The sequence below is a fragment of the Anabrus simplex genome, chromosome 1 (genome assembly GCF_040414725.1).
Source record: "Anabrus simplex isolate iqAnaSimp1 chromosome 1, ASM4041472v1, whole genome shotgun sequence".
Taxonomy (NCBI): domain Eukaryota; kingdom Metazoa; phylum Arthropoda; class Insecta; order Orthoptera; family Tettigoniidae; genus Anabrus; species Anabrus simplex.
The window spans coordinates 190,373,788-190,392,323 of NC_090265.1; the positions used below are offsets into that span (position 1 = coordinate 190,373,788).

General features: G+C 42.5%; 1 protein-coding gene across 4 annotated transcripts in view; it reads right to left on the reverse strand.

The window, feature by feature from the left end:
* Positions 1-18,536, reverse strand: part of Scp2 (Sarcoplasmic calcium-binding protein 2) — a 661,095-nt gene that overhangs the window by 325,315 nt on the left and 317,244 nt on the right. Inside the window, exon 1 of one of the 4 annotated variants that reach the window (XM_067140250.2) lies at positions 14,727-14,807. The exons of 2 other annotated variants lie outside the window; for them this stretch is intronic. The gene's annotated coding sequence lies outside the window, so the exon portion shown is untranslated. Of the gene's footprint in view, positions 1-14,726; positions 14,808-18,536 lie in introns of those variants that run through there. One more of the 4 variants, XM_067140260.2, reaches the window with a different exon arrangement.

Sequence of the window (18,536 nt, forward strand, 5' to 3'; positions counted from 1 at the left end):
TCGGGGAATAAGTCACTACAATCTAGACTATAAGTAATTTTATTCACGCTGATTGAAATGGTGGCTTAGGGGAAGGCCTACTATGTAATTCTCAATTATTAATGTTTTAGTGGTCCTATCGATAAGTACTACATAACTAAAGTTATATAAAATTTAATTTCTAATAATTTATGTGTTATACATTTTTACCGTACCGGCTATGATAACAGAGCTATTCATGAATGTCAATTTTTTTGCTAAGTCCATATCAACGCCAAGCCACGAGAAAATGAGTGAACAGAATTTAATGAAAATCTGTTTGTAAAGTAGGGGAATAAGAAACTACAGTCTGGGCTATAACTATAGAGAATAAAATTTCCGATGATTTATGTCTTGTTAAGTTTTACCTTACCGACTACGATAAGACTGGTGGTGGTGATTATTGTTTTAAGAGGAATTCATGAATTTAGATGAATTTAGACCTTTGTTGCTTAGTCCATATCAACGCCGAGCATTGCTGACATAGAAATATTGTTTGTAGTTAACTGGCGATGGATTTTGCCATTATTGTCTTAAGGTGTAAACACGCATGCCATCGTTCCTTATCGACAAGGAAGATTGTAAAGATAATTGTACAGAGAGAAAAAAGCGTAAATGAATGATCGCTTGAATAAGAAGACAAGAAGAAGACATGAAAGGAAGAAGGACTCACTTTATATTAGATGCCCTAATATCCCAGAGTCGGAAGGAAACTAAATGTGAAGGCCTACAATATAGAAAGCTCATAAAATTGATCAACAATACCATTACATTGACCATTGTTTGTTGTGAAATGCTTTATGTCTTCTGCTGCCACTCATCTCCGATAGATAGCGAATATTGGCGGAAAGTAGCTGGGGATTTAGATAACTCTCTTCTTTAGCGTGCTATTCCTTTGGTCCATACATATTCTGACATTTCTGGTACGCAACACACTGGTTCATCATGGTATTCCAGCTACTCGATCCCTACTCTGGCACATTGATTGGAATGAGCAGTGTCCACAGTTACAGGAATAATGGCAGAGGAGTGTTCACGTCTGTCTACGGCCTGGTCACTTCAGCTCGGGAACTTTGGACTGTTAGATCGGCAGCGTAGTGAGAAAATGTGTGGTTTTTATTTTCATCGGTTGTATCATGTGACAGCATTGCTTTTAATCGCGACATACCTACTGACATCATTGTAATCAGTCGGGAAAACCACAAAGACAATCTTTCTGTGGATGTAGAAAAGGCAGGTGAGAGTGAATCTCTGCCATTATAATGAAAACTGCCCAACTTGACTATGACTGGCAGTAGGCAAGTGGACCTACCCTCATAATGAAAAGTCCCCAACTAGATTGTAACTGATAATAAGCAAGAGGGCCATCCATTACACTGAAAATTCCCTAACCCAGTCTTTACATGAGGGAAGATTATGGTGACTTTTCAGTCTCGTTTCTTGGGTAACGTTAGGAGCTATGCAATTTAATACAATCTTACTCACAACGTGTACATTACTTAACTAAGAATTCTGTTTACAGTGTAGAATTCCGTAGCGAAGCACGGGTATAACAGCTAGTATGTAACATAAAAGGAGGTAGGCTCAACCCCGACAGCTGAGAATACTTGTATTTATGAACGAAAACTTATAACACCTATTAAGTTACTGTTTTATCATTCATTTGATTTTTAAATAGTCACTTTTTAAATTATTAGTTTGTAGAAAGATACGCAACTAATTACCAACTTGAACTACATACCACAATGTATTTTAATTTAATTTACATTTGTACGGGCATCGAAATGTTAACATAAAAATGCCTATTTCATAACTAATTTCATAAATAATATTATATTTAGAAAGGCAGCTTTTTACAGTTTTAGTGACATATACATTTACAGGTAATTGAGTTCATACCAGCTACCTTAAGAAATATCTTCTTGGGCAATCCTCAATAATGTGGATCATAGTCTGTTGTGAAAATCCACAGTCACACACTCGAGAGTCTGTTATCCCCTACCTATTTCTTGAGTTTGTCTTAGTTCGGGCGTATGACCAGTCCTCAAATGGTCACCAAGTACCTCTGGTTAACTCATGATCTGGTAGATGTGTGGGGTCGCTAAGCTGATGGAAGTTGAAGTTTGGAATGCTTTTCCATGTTGCCTTCCACGCATTGTCAATCATAAATCCCTCGTGCTGGCTAATGGTCCAGAATGGTTTTCTTTGCATGAGACGAAGGGCAGATGCATTGAACACAATTTCCTGGTTGGGTAGCTGTTGTGGGAACTTCAGGTTAAGGCATTTATCCAATTCATATATTGCTGCTTGATGACATCTCATCTGGGAAAGGGGAAGTTCGTCTCGACGTGAAGCCAAGTTATTGAGGTTACTCTTAGAACGCCCGATACTATCCTCATTGTTTCGTTGAGATATGAACATCAACTCTCCCAATGAGAGCATTTAGATGCTACACTGATGCACAGTATTGTGGAGCAGAATATCCCATTGTCAGAGCAGTCGTATCACACAATGAATCAAACCACGTGAACCGAACATATTCACACCTATTAACACAGATCTGTATTATGGTACCTCTTGTTAACGTGAATGAACTCTGTAGTGCAAGACATTTCAATAACAGCTTATGTGAATCATGTAGTTATTAAATTCAAGACTCAACATGATGAAACTGCAAGCATCGTCTGCCGTAATTATGAAGTACACAGTCTAGCGAAGTGTGCGTGTTTTAACGACCTCGTAATGGAGGTGGATCAACTCAGTGGTCTCTCTAACGACAGTAGTGGTCTGCACGGAAGTGGAAGGATAGACATACAATGCACTTGGCTTCTCCTTACTATAAACATTCTTACTCACTCTCACTGTCTCTCTCAAAACTATGAATTGTAAGCTTTCTTCTCAAGAGCTTTAAACTATTCTTAAAGTTCTAATTAAAGCAACAAATTTCTCAAACAACTCTATAAAAGAAAGTGTATTTTGCGAAGCATTTTCATTAATAGTTGTTTTCATTACAACGGCTGAAAGGGACGCTTTGCGTGCGAGTCGAATCAAAACAAATAACGTGAAAAATGTTCACCCATTTTATTAATTTTATTAAATATTGAGATGAACACACTATGCTCAATTCAGGGTCCGCCATTCAAACACTCGACGCCATCCAGGGAAGAATCGATATCAGTCGATAAATGTATTAACTCGCCCTCATGACACAGGCAGCTACCTGGTAAATATCTGTTTTATATGCATTGTGAAAGGTTTCTAAAGGCATGTTTTTGTATTGAGTGCAGTAACTAACCACAGTATGTCGTTATGCTATGTGACGATGTTAGAGAAATATTGACCCGCAGCACATATGTCATTAAGATAGAGAATAGTATATTTTATGGATCAAAGATCTAAGCTGAAATATTTCACATAGCGGTTTCCGCACGCGCAATCGACGGAGTGCAATACATTTCACATAATGGTAAATAAAATATTTTTGTCGTCATAGTGAACAATAACCCACATGCAGAAAATACCCGAATTTATTTTTATCCATCATCATTGATCTGCGTTTAGGACTGTCGCCGAGGTAGCAGATTCCCCATCAATTGTTTATCTTTAATTTCAAAGAGCTTGGAACTTTATAGAACATTTCCCTTAATAAATTATTCCAGTCCCTAATTTCTCTTCATATACATGAATATTCGCCCAAATTTTTCCTCATGAATTTCAAATTTATCTTCATATTATGATCTTCCCTATCTTTAAACGCTCCACTCAAGCTTATTAGTCTACTAATGTCAATCCACGCCACCTTTCCACTGACAGCTTGGAACATACCGCGTAGTCGAGCAGCTCTTCTCCTTATTCGCAAGTATTCCAAGTCCAAAGTTTGTAACATTCTCCTAACACAGTGCTTTTTTATGCTTTCATTCCTCTCCATGAAGGGATCAGGTGGGCCACCCAGAGGGCAACACCCTCTCTCTGGTCGGGGACACAGTGCTTTTGTAGGAAATCACCCTAAAAAATCGTGCTGCTTTCCTTAAGCAAGTGAAGAGACTGTAACCTTTCTTTACAACCTCGTTAATATGTTTACTGCAATGAAGATCATTCCTTATGTTTACAGCTGAATATTTACTGTGATTCACATCACCCCATCATTATAGTAAATAAAACTGAGAGGCGTTTTCTTCTTGGAGAAAGTTACAACCTGACTTTTCACCCGTTTACCCTCATGCCATTGTCTGCTGTCCATATCACAACAGTATCTAAATCTTTTGTAGTGCACTCCAGTCCTGTAAATTATTTACTGCTCTGTATAGTATAACATCATCCGTAAAAAACCTTATTCATTACTCCTATAATATTATATAAAAGGAAGCATAAAGGTCCAATAATACTGCCCTGTGGTGCCCACTCTTGATCATTACAGATCAGATAATGCTTTGCCTACTCTAATTCTCTGAGTATTTTCTAGAAATGTAGCCACCCATTCATCTACAACTAATCTTTTGTGTGCTCCAATAGCCGTCAGTTTCGTCAGTAGTCTCTCATGATGTACCCTATCAAAAGCCTTGGATGGGTCAATAACGGTACAGTCAATTTGACCTCCTGAATCTAAAATATCTGTTATATCTTGGTGGAATCTAGCAAGCTGAGCCTTACTGGAATAACCTATCATAAACCCGAACTGCCTTCTATCACCCAGTTAGTAATATCAGAAATTTGTCAAATATAGTCAGATGTTCAGAAAGAATGTTTTCCGAGAGCGTAAAAGCAACATATGTGAAGCTGGCTGGCCTGTAATTGTCCGCTTTGTTTGTTACCCTTTCGTTTTGTATACTGGGGCTACTGTTGCTGCTCTCCATTCGTTTGGTATAACGCTTTCATGCAAAAAATAGTTAACTAAGTCCCGCGGTGTACGGGGCAACGCGTCCGCCTGTCACCCGGCGGCCTCGTGTTCGATTCCCGGCCGAGTCAGAGCATTGGAAGACCCCAGAAGAGATGGCTCGACGACATAAAGCTGTTGGCTGAAACACGCTGGTTCCAAGTGGCTCAAGACCGAAGACGATGGAAGCACATGAAAGAGGCCTATATCCAGCAGTGGATTAAAATAGACTAGAGAAGAAGAAGAAGAAGAATAAGAATAAGAATATCCCTGACCTGGGGACTGGGTGTTTCTGTCGTCCTTAACGTTCCTTTTCCCACATTCAACACTTTACACTTCCGCAATTTCCAAATACACGCAGGTTCATAACATATGGTGCAAGTAGGGGCAAAAGATCTTTCTAGGTCGACGTCCCGAACAAATCGCATTAAATAAAGTCTGAAATGGCACTATATCTCAACCCATTGCCGTTCGGTATATCCCCAGAAATGTTGTCAATCATGGCAGCTTTTCTAGCTCTTAACCTTTTTGTAAATATCTTTATCATAGATAGATAAAGTACTTCTCTAATATTAGTTACCTCCTCAGCCTGATCATTATCCTTATACCATCTTTACTTACTGGTGACTGAATACTTCTGCCTTCTGTTAAGTCCTCACATATATAGTCGCCTGGTCCATTACTGATTCCTGGAATCTCCTTCCTGGAGCCTGTTTCTGCCTTAAAGTACCTATACATATACTTCCATTTTCCCCCTTAAATGCACATGATTCCCAATTATGTTTGCTTCATGTTATTCTTAGCTGACTTTTCTAAATTCAATTTCAGCAACAATAATCTTTATTACGATTCCCTCGTAGCTGTTTGACATTTTTTTATTGTTCTAGAACTTAAAACATCGTAACTATAAGGCGTGATCAAAACGTTTCCGTTTGAGGGCGTTGCTGCAGCGAACATGCAACGTAGTGCGACTCCGATGCGGGTATATAAGCACGGACATGTGGGCAAAAGGATTAGTGTGGCAGTCTTGTTGTGTCGAGGTGCGTGCGTGAAATGCGGCCACGTGAACTATGGCGACATTATTACCAAATGCGTCCAAACAGGACCAACGTGCTGTTATTTTCTTCTTGCTTGCCGAGAGCAAACACCGGTGGACTTCCATCGGAGAATGAAGACGGGGCAGCATGTCTGTCGGAAAACCACCGTTGTGGAATGGTGCACCTAGTTTCGTGTGGGTCGCGTTTCGACGCAAGACGCCGGTCGATCTGAGAGGCCAGCCGCATTCATTGCGGACAACAAGTGGGCGGTGGATGAAGTGATTAGGGTGGACCGGCGCATAACCTATAGTCCTCATCTCTCCCGATGCGATTATCACGCCTTCAGGCCGCTCAAACAGGCCTTGAAGCGTCGATGTTTCCTGTCGTACGAGGATGTGCAGAGGTGGCTACGGATCTCTTCACATAACAGGAAGCGGTGTTTTACCACACGGAGATCTTCAACCTGGTACGTCGGTGGGATGAGTGACTAAATTTTTCCTGATTGGCATCCCGATTCAGGAATGTACGCACGTCGAACGAAAACTTTTCGATCGCCCCTTATATTCAGATCCGTGGCGGGCTGGTCAGCGTCTTGGCTTTCGAACCTCGGGATCGAAGTTAATGCCATCTGGAAAATATATTCTATAATAATTCGATGAAATGAAATGTCGTATGGCTTTTAGTGCCGGGATATTCCAGGACGGGTTCGGCTCGCCAGGTGCAGGTCTCTCTATTTGACTCCCATAAGGCGACCTGCGCGTCGTGATGAGGATGAAGTGATGATGGAGACAGCGCATACACCCAGTACCCGTGCCGTTGGAATTAACCAATTAAGGTTAAAATCCCCGATCTGGCCGGGAATTGAACCCGGTACCCTCTGAACCGAAGGCCAGTACGCTGACCGTTCAGCCAACGAGTCGGACAATAATTCGATGAGGGTGAATGACAACTCAGTGTGCTTACGATATTTACTGAATATTACACCATAATGGATTCGAGAGCCAAGACGTCATGCTTTACATTTAGAAATAAATTACAGCCCGATTATTTGCCTGGTGTGAAAATTGGAAACCATAGAAAACCATCTTCAGGGCTGCTGACGCCATCTCTAGAATGCAAGCCCACAGCCATCTGATCCAAAGTTCGTAACCAACTTGCTCGGTCAAGGTTACTCATTTATTTTCCATAAAATGGCGAAATATTTCGGAAGCAATGCTTGTTAAGACGAGTTACCAAGTTATAGTTTATAGCTTGAAACTATTCTCCTCTCAATATATTCCTTCACTTATTTCAGACGGATAATGGTGGAGCTGTTAAGGATCCAAGCAGCCTTTGGGATGAAGAGTGAACATGCTCGTACATACATTTCAGACAACTGAAGGAGTAGTATAAATGTCCTAACTTTTCACCCCTCAAACATTATCGCCACCACAACCACCACCATATAAATCGCACTTAATTGCAAGTGTATACAGATTATTTATCAAGCTCCTTTGCTGAATGTTCAACATTGCAGTTTTCGCATCAGAATATCTATGAGATTTTATGCGCGACTGGTTTATTCCCGTTGCTCGGGGACTGGGTGTTTGTGTAGTCGTAATACACATGTCTTCATTTACACACGGTCGGTCACCACACAAACATGGAGCAGTGAATATTATGTATCTCTCCATATAGGGTTGACGTCAGGAAGGGCATCCGGCACGGAGTTTCCGATTCTATTTTCATAACGTTAAAAGTTTGAAATTTTTGGAATAAATAGTCTTCTCATGGATCGTGTGTTATTGCAGAGTACAGTAGATTCTGAAGACGAGTGGTTTCTTAACTGTTGCTGATTATTATATTATTCTGTTATGTTAATGTATATTGTAATGAGTGTGTGGCTTAGAGTATAGCCATGTCTTGAATGCAGAGGATCTATCCCGAAGCACTGTCGAGGAACCATAATCGCGACAATAAGTTTTGTACTTTTAAAATTGAAACGAACGTTCCTTCGTCCACAATGAAGATGTTTCATCCTTTCCAGAGAAACTGAAAACAGTAAAACGAGCTAGATCAGAAATACATATAGACTGTTATAGGAAACTTCACATCACCCTAGGTTACAGTGTTGAATAGGCCTAACAAAACTTTGAAGTTCTGATCACATCTTATAAAAGGCAGGTGAGTGTAATAAGCAAACTACGTTGGTTTCACTTGAGTTCAAATATTGGAATCATGAACAACTGATCCTAGAGACATTCACTTCATTAACTAGTAAACCACTTTTCCAGACTACTTAGTAGATCACTGAGTCAATGTCTGATGCGTGACACTACTGTTGACCACGCCAAAAATTACGAGGTAACTAGTGAATTCCTTCCTGGGGCGTGATGGCCGAGTGGTGCAGACACTGAATTCTCACGGTTCGAATCCCAGCCATTGCATGTGGGAATTTTGAACCAAAAATGTCACTTTCTTGTGGTTCGGATCCCACGAGAAACTGAAGGTCCCGTGGCTATGGTCACGATATCAACATGAAGTTAAACTACAAGCTTGCTTACCTGCTTGCTTAACCATTCCTTCTAATTTCTCTCCCAACTCTTGGCGCTTACATCCCTATAAGGGACCTGCCAAGACGACTGCTACTCAGCCACATGACCGCCAGATATCGGAATATCATACGTTGAGCGTAACAACTTCCTTAGTCATATTGCTTGACTTTCTCGACCGCGTCCGCTATCTATCATATCATTTGTTTACAAGTCTTTTAGTGAAACAGGAATATGCCCGAGAAGAGAGTGACCATGGTCTTGACTAGGAAAGAGCCCGGTATTTGGTGTGATATTGGAAGACGGTGTAGAACTATCTTCAGTGTTGTCGATGGCGAGGGTTCGAACTCATCATTTCCCGAATCCAGCTCACAGCTCCCTGACTAGTTCTACAAGTTCTACGTAGTCAACTTGGTCAATCCTCTCCTATCAGACAGCTTCTCAGATGACTTCATGAGGCTGAGTGATGCTCTTTCCAGCCTTAGTCCAAGACTTAAAACGCTTGAGTGAGATAGTAGTAGAACCGAGGACCTCCAGGCTATAGGTAAGCTACACATCATCCTCCTCCGCGGGGCTGGTCATGTCTCAGAATACGTTACTGAAATTAATTACCTCTCTCGTAGAGACGCTAAATTATGCATAGTAACTACAACCAAACTTTGTACATTGAGCTGGTGTCTACGCTGTATAAGACAAATATTTTCAATGCGGCCCTTAAAACACAAGCATTGATGATCTTCTCCTTACCGAGCTCGGTAGCTGCAGTCGCTTATGCGCGGCCAGTATCCAGTATCCGGGACAGAGTGGGTTCGAACCTCACTGTCGGCAGCCCTGAAGATGGATTTCCGTGGTTTCCCCATTTTCACACCAGGCAAATGCTGGTGTTGTACCTTAATTAAGGCCACGGCCGCTTCCTTCCCACTCCTAGCCCCTTCCTGTCCCATCGTCGCCATAAGACCTATCTGTGTCAGTGCGACGTAAAGCAACTAGCAAAAAGAAATCTTCTTCTTCCTCGTATAATTGACAAGAATTAAAACCATAGTGGTATTTATGATTCCTTGGCTGAGTGATCAGCACACAGGTTTTCGGTTTGGAGGACCCCGTGTTCGATTTCCGGTCGGATCGAGGATTTTATCTGCGTATGGTTAATTCCTGTCGTACGGAGACTGGGTGTTCGTTTTTGTCTCTTCATATGAACACAACACAGCACACCACACACTAAAAACCACTACAGAAACACACAATAAGGAATATATCACTCCACATGCGGTTGGCGGACCCCAAGAAGTTCGGATAAAGGCCAGGAAGAAGGAAAAGATCATCTTGTTACATGTATAATGTTCCTTCGTCTTAGCAGACGCCAAAGTGCTGGAGTTTTGATCTATAAAGGGGCTTCTTACGGTGACAGTAAAATACTGACAAACGACTCTCAAACTTAAATGCCAAAAGACAGAATCGCGATCAATAATTCATGCTTTTGGTTTTACATCTCACTATCCAATCTACTTTTTCCGTTTTAGGAGACTCCGACGTGTCAGAAATTTTGTCCCACATGTGTTCATTTACGTGCCCGTAAAAATGCCGAGACAAGGCTGACATCATTGACACCTTCAAACACCGCCGAACTGAGCCAGACATAGTCCTAATTAAATTTAACCATCTAAGCCACTGAGCCACTGACTGTTGGTTGGTATTGGAATCCGAAACCTTGTTCACAGGGAGTGAGCACATGGCAGACTGTTTGGCTGACTGTCGTCTGTAGAGTAGAAACTGTGGTCTCTTCTGTGGAATAGGCACGCGTAACCGAGACTAGCGACTGGTCAGGTAAAGCTATCGTTCTTAATATTTTGGAAGTGTTTATCAGTTAAATTATGCATATTCTCTTCTGCTCAAACCAGGATGGAAACTAAAGTTCTGGCTGTGGGCGCTGGTCAAGTGTTCAGATACCGTACTCCAGATTTTGAGGTCAAGAATTGATAATATTCTTCTTCTTTATTTGTTTGCCCTCCAGGGTCTGTTTGTCCCTCGGACTCAGCGAGGAATCCCACCTCTACCGCCTCAAGGGCAGTGTCCTGGAGCTTCAGACTCTGTGTCGGGGGATACAACTGTGGAGGATGATCAGTATCTCGCCCAGGCGGCCTCACCTGCTATGCTGAACAGGGACCTTACGGCAGGATGGGAAGATTGGAAGGGATAGACAAGGGAGAGGAAAGGAAGCGGCCGTGGCCTTAAGTTAGGTACATTCCGGCATTTGCCTGGAGGAGAAGTGGGAAACCACGGAAAACCACTTCCAGGATGGCTGAGGTGGGAATCGAACCCACCTCTACTCAGTTGACCTCCCGAGGCTGAGTGGACTCCGTTACAGCCCTCGTACCACTTTTCAAATTTCGTGGCAGAGCCGGGAATCGAACCCGGGCCTGCGGGGGTGGCAGCTAATCACACTAACCACTACACCACAGAGGCGGATCATTGATAATACTAGTGTGCTTAAATATGAGAATTCTAAGCTGGAAATTTAAAGATAGATTTCAAGGCGAAATTTGACACTTCAAAACCTCACCAGAGAACAATTATTATTATTATTATTATTATTATTATTATTATTATTATTATTATTATTATTATTATTATTCGATTCATTGGCTGAATGGTCAACGTTGAGGCCTTCGGTTCAGTGGTTCCTGGGTTCGATTCCCGGCCTAGTCGGGGATTTTAATCTCGTGTGATTAATTCTTCTGGCTTGGGGACTGGGTGTTAGTGTTTGCCCCAACACTCTCCTCTTGATATTCAGACAACACCACACACTAACAAGCACCACAGAAATACGCGATAGTGATTACATCCTTCCAAGTAGAGTTGCTGTCAAGAAAGGCGTCCGGCCGTAACATGGGGCCAAATGGAGATGTGCGGCACAGTTCGCACCCGCGACCCTACAGGCGTGAGAAAAGCAGTAGATTATTATTATTATTATTATTATTATTATTATTATTATTATTATTATTATTATTATTATTATAGTGGGAAATACCTTAAAAATTGAGCCTTGTGGCTAGTTCCTTTCAAATCTGGCTCTACGGATAATAGAGCAGCTGATAACAATTTTTCTTCAGGCAAGGTAATGCCACTTCTTCTCTCGCAAATTTCGCCCATCTTCATATACGTTATTGAAATTATCTCCCATGAACACACAACAATATTCAGATGAAGCTCGTTCAAGAAATGCCATTCACTTTTGAATGGTCATATTATCCTTTAACAGGCTGATGTTAGGAAAAGAAAGCAAAGCCATGAAGGCCTAAGGACAAGTGGAATTAACGGCTTCCATTGTTCGTAATCTCGATTTTACGTGGGAGAGAGTAGTAAGCTAAATATTCGGTCACCTTTTACGCAGGATTTAAGCTGCTACTATTTCTGTTTCAGGTTGAGTGCAACTATTAGTCCCGTGATTCTCCTGAACTAGAAGTCTCGTTTCTCTACTTCCTGAAGGAGAATCATAACCCAGTCCTTCGAAGTGAATCAAGCAGGCCTTCCTTTCTCAGCTAGGCAGTCCTTCTCATTATAGAAAGAGGATTATGGACATTTCTTTCTTTCTTAATCTGTTTACCCCCCAGGGTTGATTTCTCCCTCGAACTCAGCGAGGGATCCCAACTCTACCGCGTCAAGGGCAGTGTCTTGGAGCGTGAGACTTCGGGGTTGGGATACAACTGGGAAGAAGGACCAATACCTCGCCCAGGCGGCCTCACCTGCTATGTTGAGCAGCGACCTGGTGGGGGGATGGGAGGACTGGAAGGGATAGACAAGGAAGAGGGAAAGAAGCGGCCGTGGCCTTAAGTTAGGTACCATCCCGGTACTTGCCTGGAGGAGAAGTGGGAAACCACGGAGGACCACTTCGAGAATGGCTGAGGTGGGAGTCGAACCCTCCTCTACTCAGTTGACCTCCCTAGCCCTCGTACCACGTTTTCAAATTTCATGGTAGAGCTGGGAATCGAACCCGGGCCTCCGAGGGTGGCAGCTAATCACGCTAACCACTACACCACAGAGGCGGACATTGTGGAAATTAAAAGTATGTATTTTTTCCTAGTGTTTTAATATCGCAATAACACAGACACAATTTTTGCAAGACTCAGGTGGGGAATGACTAGGATTGCTGATATGAGTTGATTCTGAGATGAGATATAAAGTTGGCGGGTTCGATTCCGCATCACATTTAAGACAAAATTTCCGGCACCTCAGCACCTCCGAATACTATAACAGCAGTAACTTATGTAAAAATAATTCATTAAAATATAAAAGACTAGAGCGGTGGTGGTCGTAGCTTTAATTATGTTACAACTTGGTATGAAAATAGGAAACCAAGGAAGGCCATTCTCAGTTCTACTGATGATAGAATTCGAACCGAACATCTCACGAATGTAAGTTTATAGCTACGCGGTGATTACAGAATGTAAGGCACACTGCAGCAGTTTGAAATGTAAAAATTTAAGAAACAAAGTTATTTAGCAGAAGGTATATCCACTTTTAAATTATACATCAACATATCAAAAAGACCCCTCTGTAGATCACTGGTATAGTATCAGCATCCGTATCCCAAGATCGTGGGTTCAATCCCGGCAAAGGTAGTCAGTTTCTTCTCTTCTAGTTGCTTTACGTCGCACCGACACAGATAGGTCTTATGGCGACGATGGGACGGGAAAGGGCTAGGAGTTGGAAGGAAATGGCCGTGGCCTTAATTAAGGTACAGCCCCAGCATTTGCCTGGTGTGAAAATGGGAAGTCAGTTTCTTGAAGACTAGAATGAAAAGCATTCAACACCGCATGTCATACGATGCCGCCTTGTAATAAAGGATTTCTGGTGACATATTTAGTGTTTTCCCGACTGAATTAACTAAACATTCAGCCATACATCGCCCAACAGAGGGCCGGGCTGAGTGGCTCAGACGGTTGAGGCGCTGGCCTTTTGATCCCTCTTGGCAGATTCAATCCTGGCTCAGTCCAATTGTATTTGAATGTGTACAAATACGTCAGCCTCGGCTTCTGCGAAAAACGTAAAAGTAGTTAGTGGGACGTAAAGTCAGTAACATTCATTATATTTCGCCCTACAGAAATTCGGTTTACTCTGCCTTCTTCTTCTTCTTCTTCTTTATCTGTTTACCCTCCAGGGTCGGTTTTTCCCTCGGACTCAGCGAGGGATCCCACCTCTACTGCCGCAAGGCCAGTGTCCTGGAGCTTCAGACTCTGGGTCGGGATACAACTGTCAAGAATGACTAGTAACTCGTTCAGGCGGACTCACCCGCTATGCTGAACAGGGGTCTTGCGAGGGGTGGGAAGATTGGAAGGAGTGGACAAGGAAAAGGGAAAGAGGCGGCCGTAGCCTTAAGTTAGGTACCATCCGGGCATTTGCCTGGATGAGAAGCGGGAAACCACGGAAATTCACTTCCAGCATGGCTGAGGTGGGACTCGAACCCACCTCTTCTCAGTTGACCTCCCTAGGCTGAGTAGACCCCGTTCCAGCCCTCGTACCACTTTTCAAATTTCGTGGCGGAGCCGGGAATCGAACCCGGGCCTTAGGGGTTGGCAGCTAATCGCAAGAAACGCATTACAGAGGCGGATTTGTTGAATATCTCTACACATATATAGTATCCATCGCATTGCTCTACTAGCTTTAAGAATTGTGATTTCATCCGGAATTAACAAGTCCACTCTTAGATAAAGTTTTCACTTCTTACGCCCGGGATAGGTAGCTCAGGCGAAAGAGCCCTGGCCTTCTGAGCTTAATTTGGCGGGTTCGATCCCGGCTTAGACCGGTAGTACTAGTATTTGAATGTACTCAAACATGTCAGTCTCGTGACGGTAGATTTACTGGCACATTAAACAACTCTTACGGGGCAAGATTCTGGCACCTCGGCAACGCCGACAACCATAAAAGTAGTTAGACGTTAAACCGATAACATTATTTCTCACAATTTTCTCTTGCTATGAAGTAGGTCTCCAGTTCTTAGCGTTCTTCTTTAACGTTCAACTAAATTTCCTTCTCTCATATCGGAGGTGGATAACTTCAGAAAGAAGAAATTTGAAGTTCTCAACTCACATTAGAATCGGAGACACGGTATGGGAGAACTCGCTGATGTAATACACTTCGCGGTCAAATAAATGCGAATAGAAAACCACACAATGTAAGGATGAAGAACAAATAAAAGTGATGATTCAGGAACAGCAACAAAGTCTCTTAAACTACAAACTTCAAACTTGTGACAATCATGTGGCCTACCTTCAGGTTCTGATGTACGGCGAACACACAAACCTAATGCCACTGTAAGAGTCGTGAGAGCATTAGGACAGCGAGTCCTCATGGCCCTAGGAGGGGGATGGTGCGTGCGCATGCGGTGCCAAGGCCTTCTGCCGTAGCAAATTATACGGATTCCGCAACGAATTATTTCAGTTGTTTAATTTAAAATTTACAAATTCTTCCTCTTATTAGTAGAAAGTTTTCTGACATTTTTGAATAAAACATAGCATTAAGATTTTTTCTTGGATATCCGTTAGCAACAATCTTCTAGAATTGCTTATGTTTATTATTGTTTTATTTTTTCGAACAAGAGCTTTATTTGGTCGTGAGACAAAGAGAAAACTTGTGAAAATTGATGAAATTCTCTGTTATTATGCTCTCTACTGTAGTATCCATAACTGAGGTGTGTGTATTCAAAAGGTGCTATTTCCACTTCAAAAATATTTTTATTATTTCGTACACATGCATGGAATTAGTTGCAATCGTGGAAATAGCGCGTTTTGAACAGATACGCCTCAACTGTAATTTATTAAGCTTGTGTTCAGAATAAATACCGTGGAAGGTATAAATTCACACCCTGCCTGAAGGGAGGAAATATTTTGCAAAAGTGCACCCTCAGGATGTCCAATGGAACTTTCTGTGTGATTGAGAATCGAACCACTCAATTTTGGCTCCTCCAAACATGGAAATGGAGAAATACTGATTGTTGTTTTAACCCTTTGAAGTGTGATTACTTTTAGTCTGGCCCTTTCAGTTCAGAGGGTCCATGTTTCGATTCCCAGCCTAACAGCGGATTTAAACCGTGTATTCGTCTATTTCAGGGACACATGCCTTCATATACACAACACCAAACTAACAACCATCACAGAAACATGCAATAGTGAATGCATCCCTCCACATAGGGCTGGCGTCAGGAAGGGCATCCGGCCGTATTTGTTCTTTGAGTCATCAGTCCATAGACTGGTTTGATGCAGCCCTCTATACCACCCTATCCTGTGCTAATCTTTTCATTTCTACGTAACTACTACATCCTACATCTGCTCTAATCTGCTTGTCATATTCGTACCTTGGTCTACTGCTACCGTTCTTACCGCCTACACTTCCTTCAAAAACCAACTGAACAAGTGCTGGGTGACTTAAGATGTGTCCTATCATTCTCTCTCTTCTTCCCGTCAAATTTAGCCAAATCGATCTCCTTTCACCAATTCGATTCAGTATCTCTTCTTTCGTGATTCGATCTATACATCTCACCTTCAGCATTCTTCTGTAACACCACATTTCAAAAACTTCTATTCTCTTTCTTTCTTTCTTTCTTTCTTTCTTTCTTTCTTTCTTTCTTTCTTTCTATCGTCCATATTTCACGTCCATACAAAGCCACACTCCAGATGAAAGCCTTCAGGAACATCTTTGTAATTCCCATATCAATGTTTAAAGTGAGCAAATTTCTTTTCTTAAGAAAGCTCTTCCTTGCTTGCGTAGTCTGCATTTTATGTCCTCCTTACTTCTGCCATCGTTAGTTATTTCACTACTCAAGTAACAATATTCATCTACTTACTTTAAGACTTCATTTCCTAATCTAATATTACCTGCGTCACCTGCCTTCGTTCGACTGCACTCAATTACTTTCGTTTTGGACTTATTAATTTTCATCTTGCACTCTTTACCCATCACTTCGTCCATACTATTCAGCAACGTCTCGGGATCTCGGCCGTATAGTTGGGTCAAATCTACACGAAGTGCCGATCCTAAGGGACTGGGAAAGGGAGAAGAAAAAACAACGGAAAGTAAGTTCAATGAAATTTCATCTTTTTTGAAAGAATACAAAATTAACACTATCTTGCAATACAATTTAAACATGCTTATTTTCATCTCTAGCATGTTCATATACTAGATGGACACCAGTTTCTGTTTTCTATTTCCTAGTTTCTATTTTCCATTTCCTTATGGGTATGTGTGATACAAGCCGGATCCGCGGTGTAGCGAGGTAGCGTGCTCGCCTCTTACTTGGAGGTCGCCGGTTCGATTCCTGGTCAGGCCAGGAAATTTTACCTGGATCGGAGGACTTGTTCGAGGTCTATTTGGCCTACATGATTAGAATGAAGGACTTTCTGACAGTGAGATACTGGCAACGGTCTTGAAAGCCAAGAATAACAGCCGAGCGGATTCGTTTTTCCAACCACACGATATCCCGTAATCTGCAGGCCTTCGGGGTTAGCAGCAGTCGCTTGGTGGGCCATGGCCCTTCAACGTTGTTGCACCATGGGGATTGGTTTGGTTTATGTTTAGTACAAAATAGGTAGCAATTATATACAAGATAAGAATCTGTTTTTCCATTGTACCGTAGAACGTTTCTTTACTCATAAAATCGGAAATGTAGGGATTGCGTACTTGGCGCGTGATAATGTGCGGTATACTTTTTATCATCATCATCATCATCTGTTTACCCTCCAGGGTTGGCTTTTCCCTCGGACACAGCGAGGGATCCCACCTCTACCGCCTCAAGGGCAGTGTCCTGGAGTTTCAGACTCTTGGTCGGGGATACAACTGGGGATAATGACCAGTACCTCGCCTAGGCGGTCTCACCTGCTATGCTGAACAGGGGCCTTGTGGAGGGATGGGAAGATTGGAAGGGATAGGCAAGGAAGAGGAAAGGAAGCGGCCGTGGCCTTAACTTAGGTATCATCCCGGCATTCGCCTGGAGGAGAAGTGGGAAACCACGGAAAACCACTTCCAGGATGGCTGAGGTGGGAATCGAACCCACCGCTACTCAGTTGACCTCCCGAGGCTGAGTGGACCCCGTTCCAGCCCTCATACCACTTTTCAAATTTCGTGGCAGAGCCTGGAATCGAACCCGGGCCTCCGGGGGTGGCAGCTAATCACGCTAACCACTACACCACCGAGGCGGACATACTTTTTATCATCATCAGCATCAGCATCTGTTTACCCTCCAGGTTCGGTTTTTCCCTCGGACTTAGCGAGGGATCCCACTTCTACCGCCTCAAGGGCAGTGTCCTGGAGCTTCAGATTCTTGGTCGGGGGATACAACTGGGGAGTATGACCAGTACCTCGCCCAGGCGGCCTCACCTGCTATGCTGAACAGGGGCCTTGACATACTTTTTATTCTGCTACAAAATTTGAGATAAGTTACACAAGAGATGAAGCAAAAATATCCATGAACATGTATTGGTTATTTAGACTTGGTAGCAAACTGAAACGAAGCATTAGAAAATAAAGAAATGCAGGGGTGAGTCTGAAAAGAGCCGCACAACTTCGGGACGAGGACACGGGTTTACTTTAGCACCAAACTAATGAAGATAATAAAAAGGTTCGAACACTCAGAAAATGAGGATGTCAACTAAGGGATGTGTCTTAAGGTTGGAAGTTGCACATTTCCTCCGACTCCGGAAACCTAATATTTTTGAGGTGGGATGAAAACAAGAGGGAAGTCAACACAACACACAAATACAAATCTAGCATAATTATATAAGTGGAAGCTGTGTCAGAACTTGGCGGACCGAGCTCGATAGCTGCAGTCGATTAAGTGCGGCCAGTATCCAGTATTCGAGAGATAGTAGGTTCGAACCCCACTGTCGGCAGCCCTGAAAATGGTTTTCCGTGGTTTCCCATTTTCATACCAGGCAAGTGCTGGAGCTGTACCTTAATTAAGGCCACGGCCGCTTCCTTCCCACTCCTAGCCCTCTCCTGTCCCATAGTCACCATAAGACCTATCTGTGTCGGTGCGACGTAAAGCAAAAAAAAAAAGAAAACTTGGCGGATGTTTACTACGGAAAG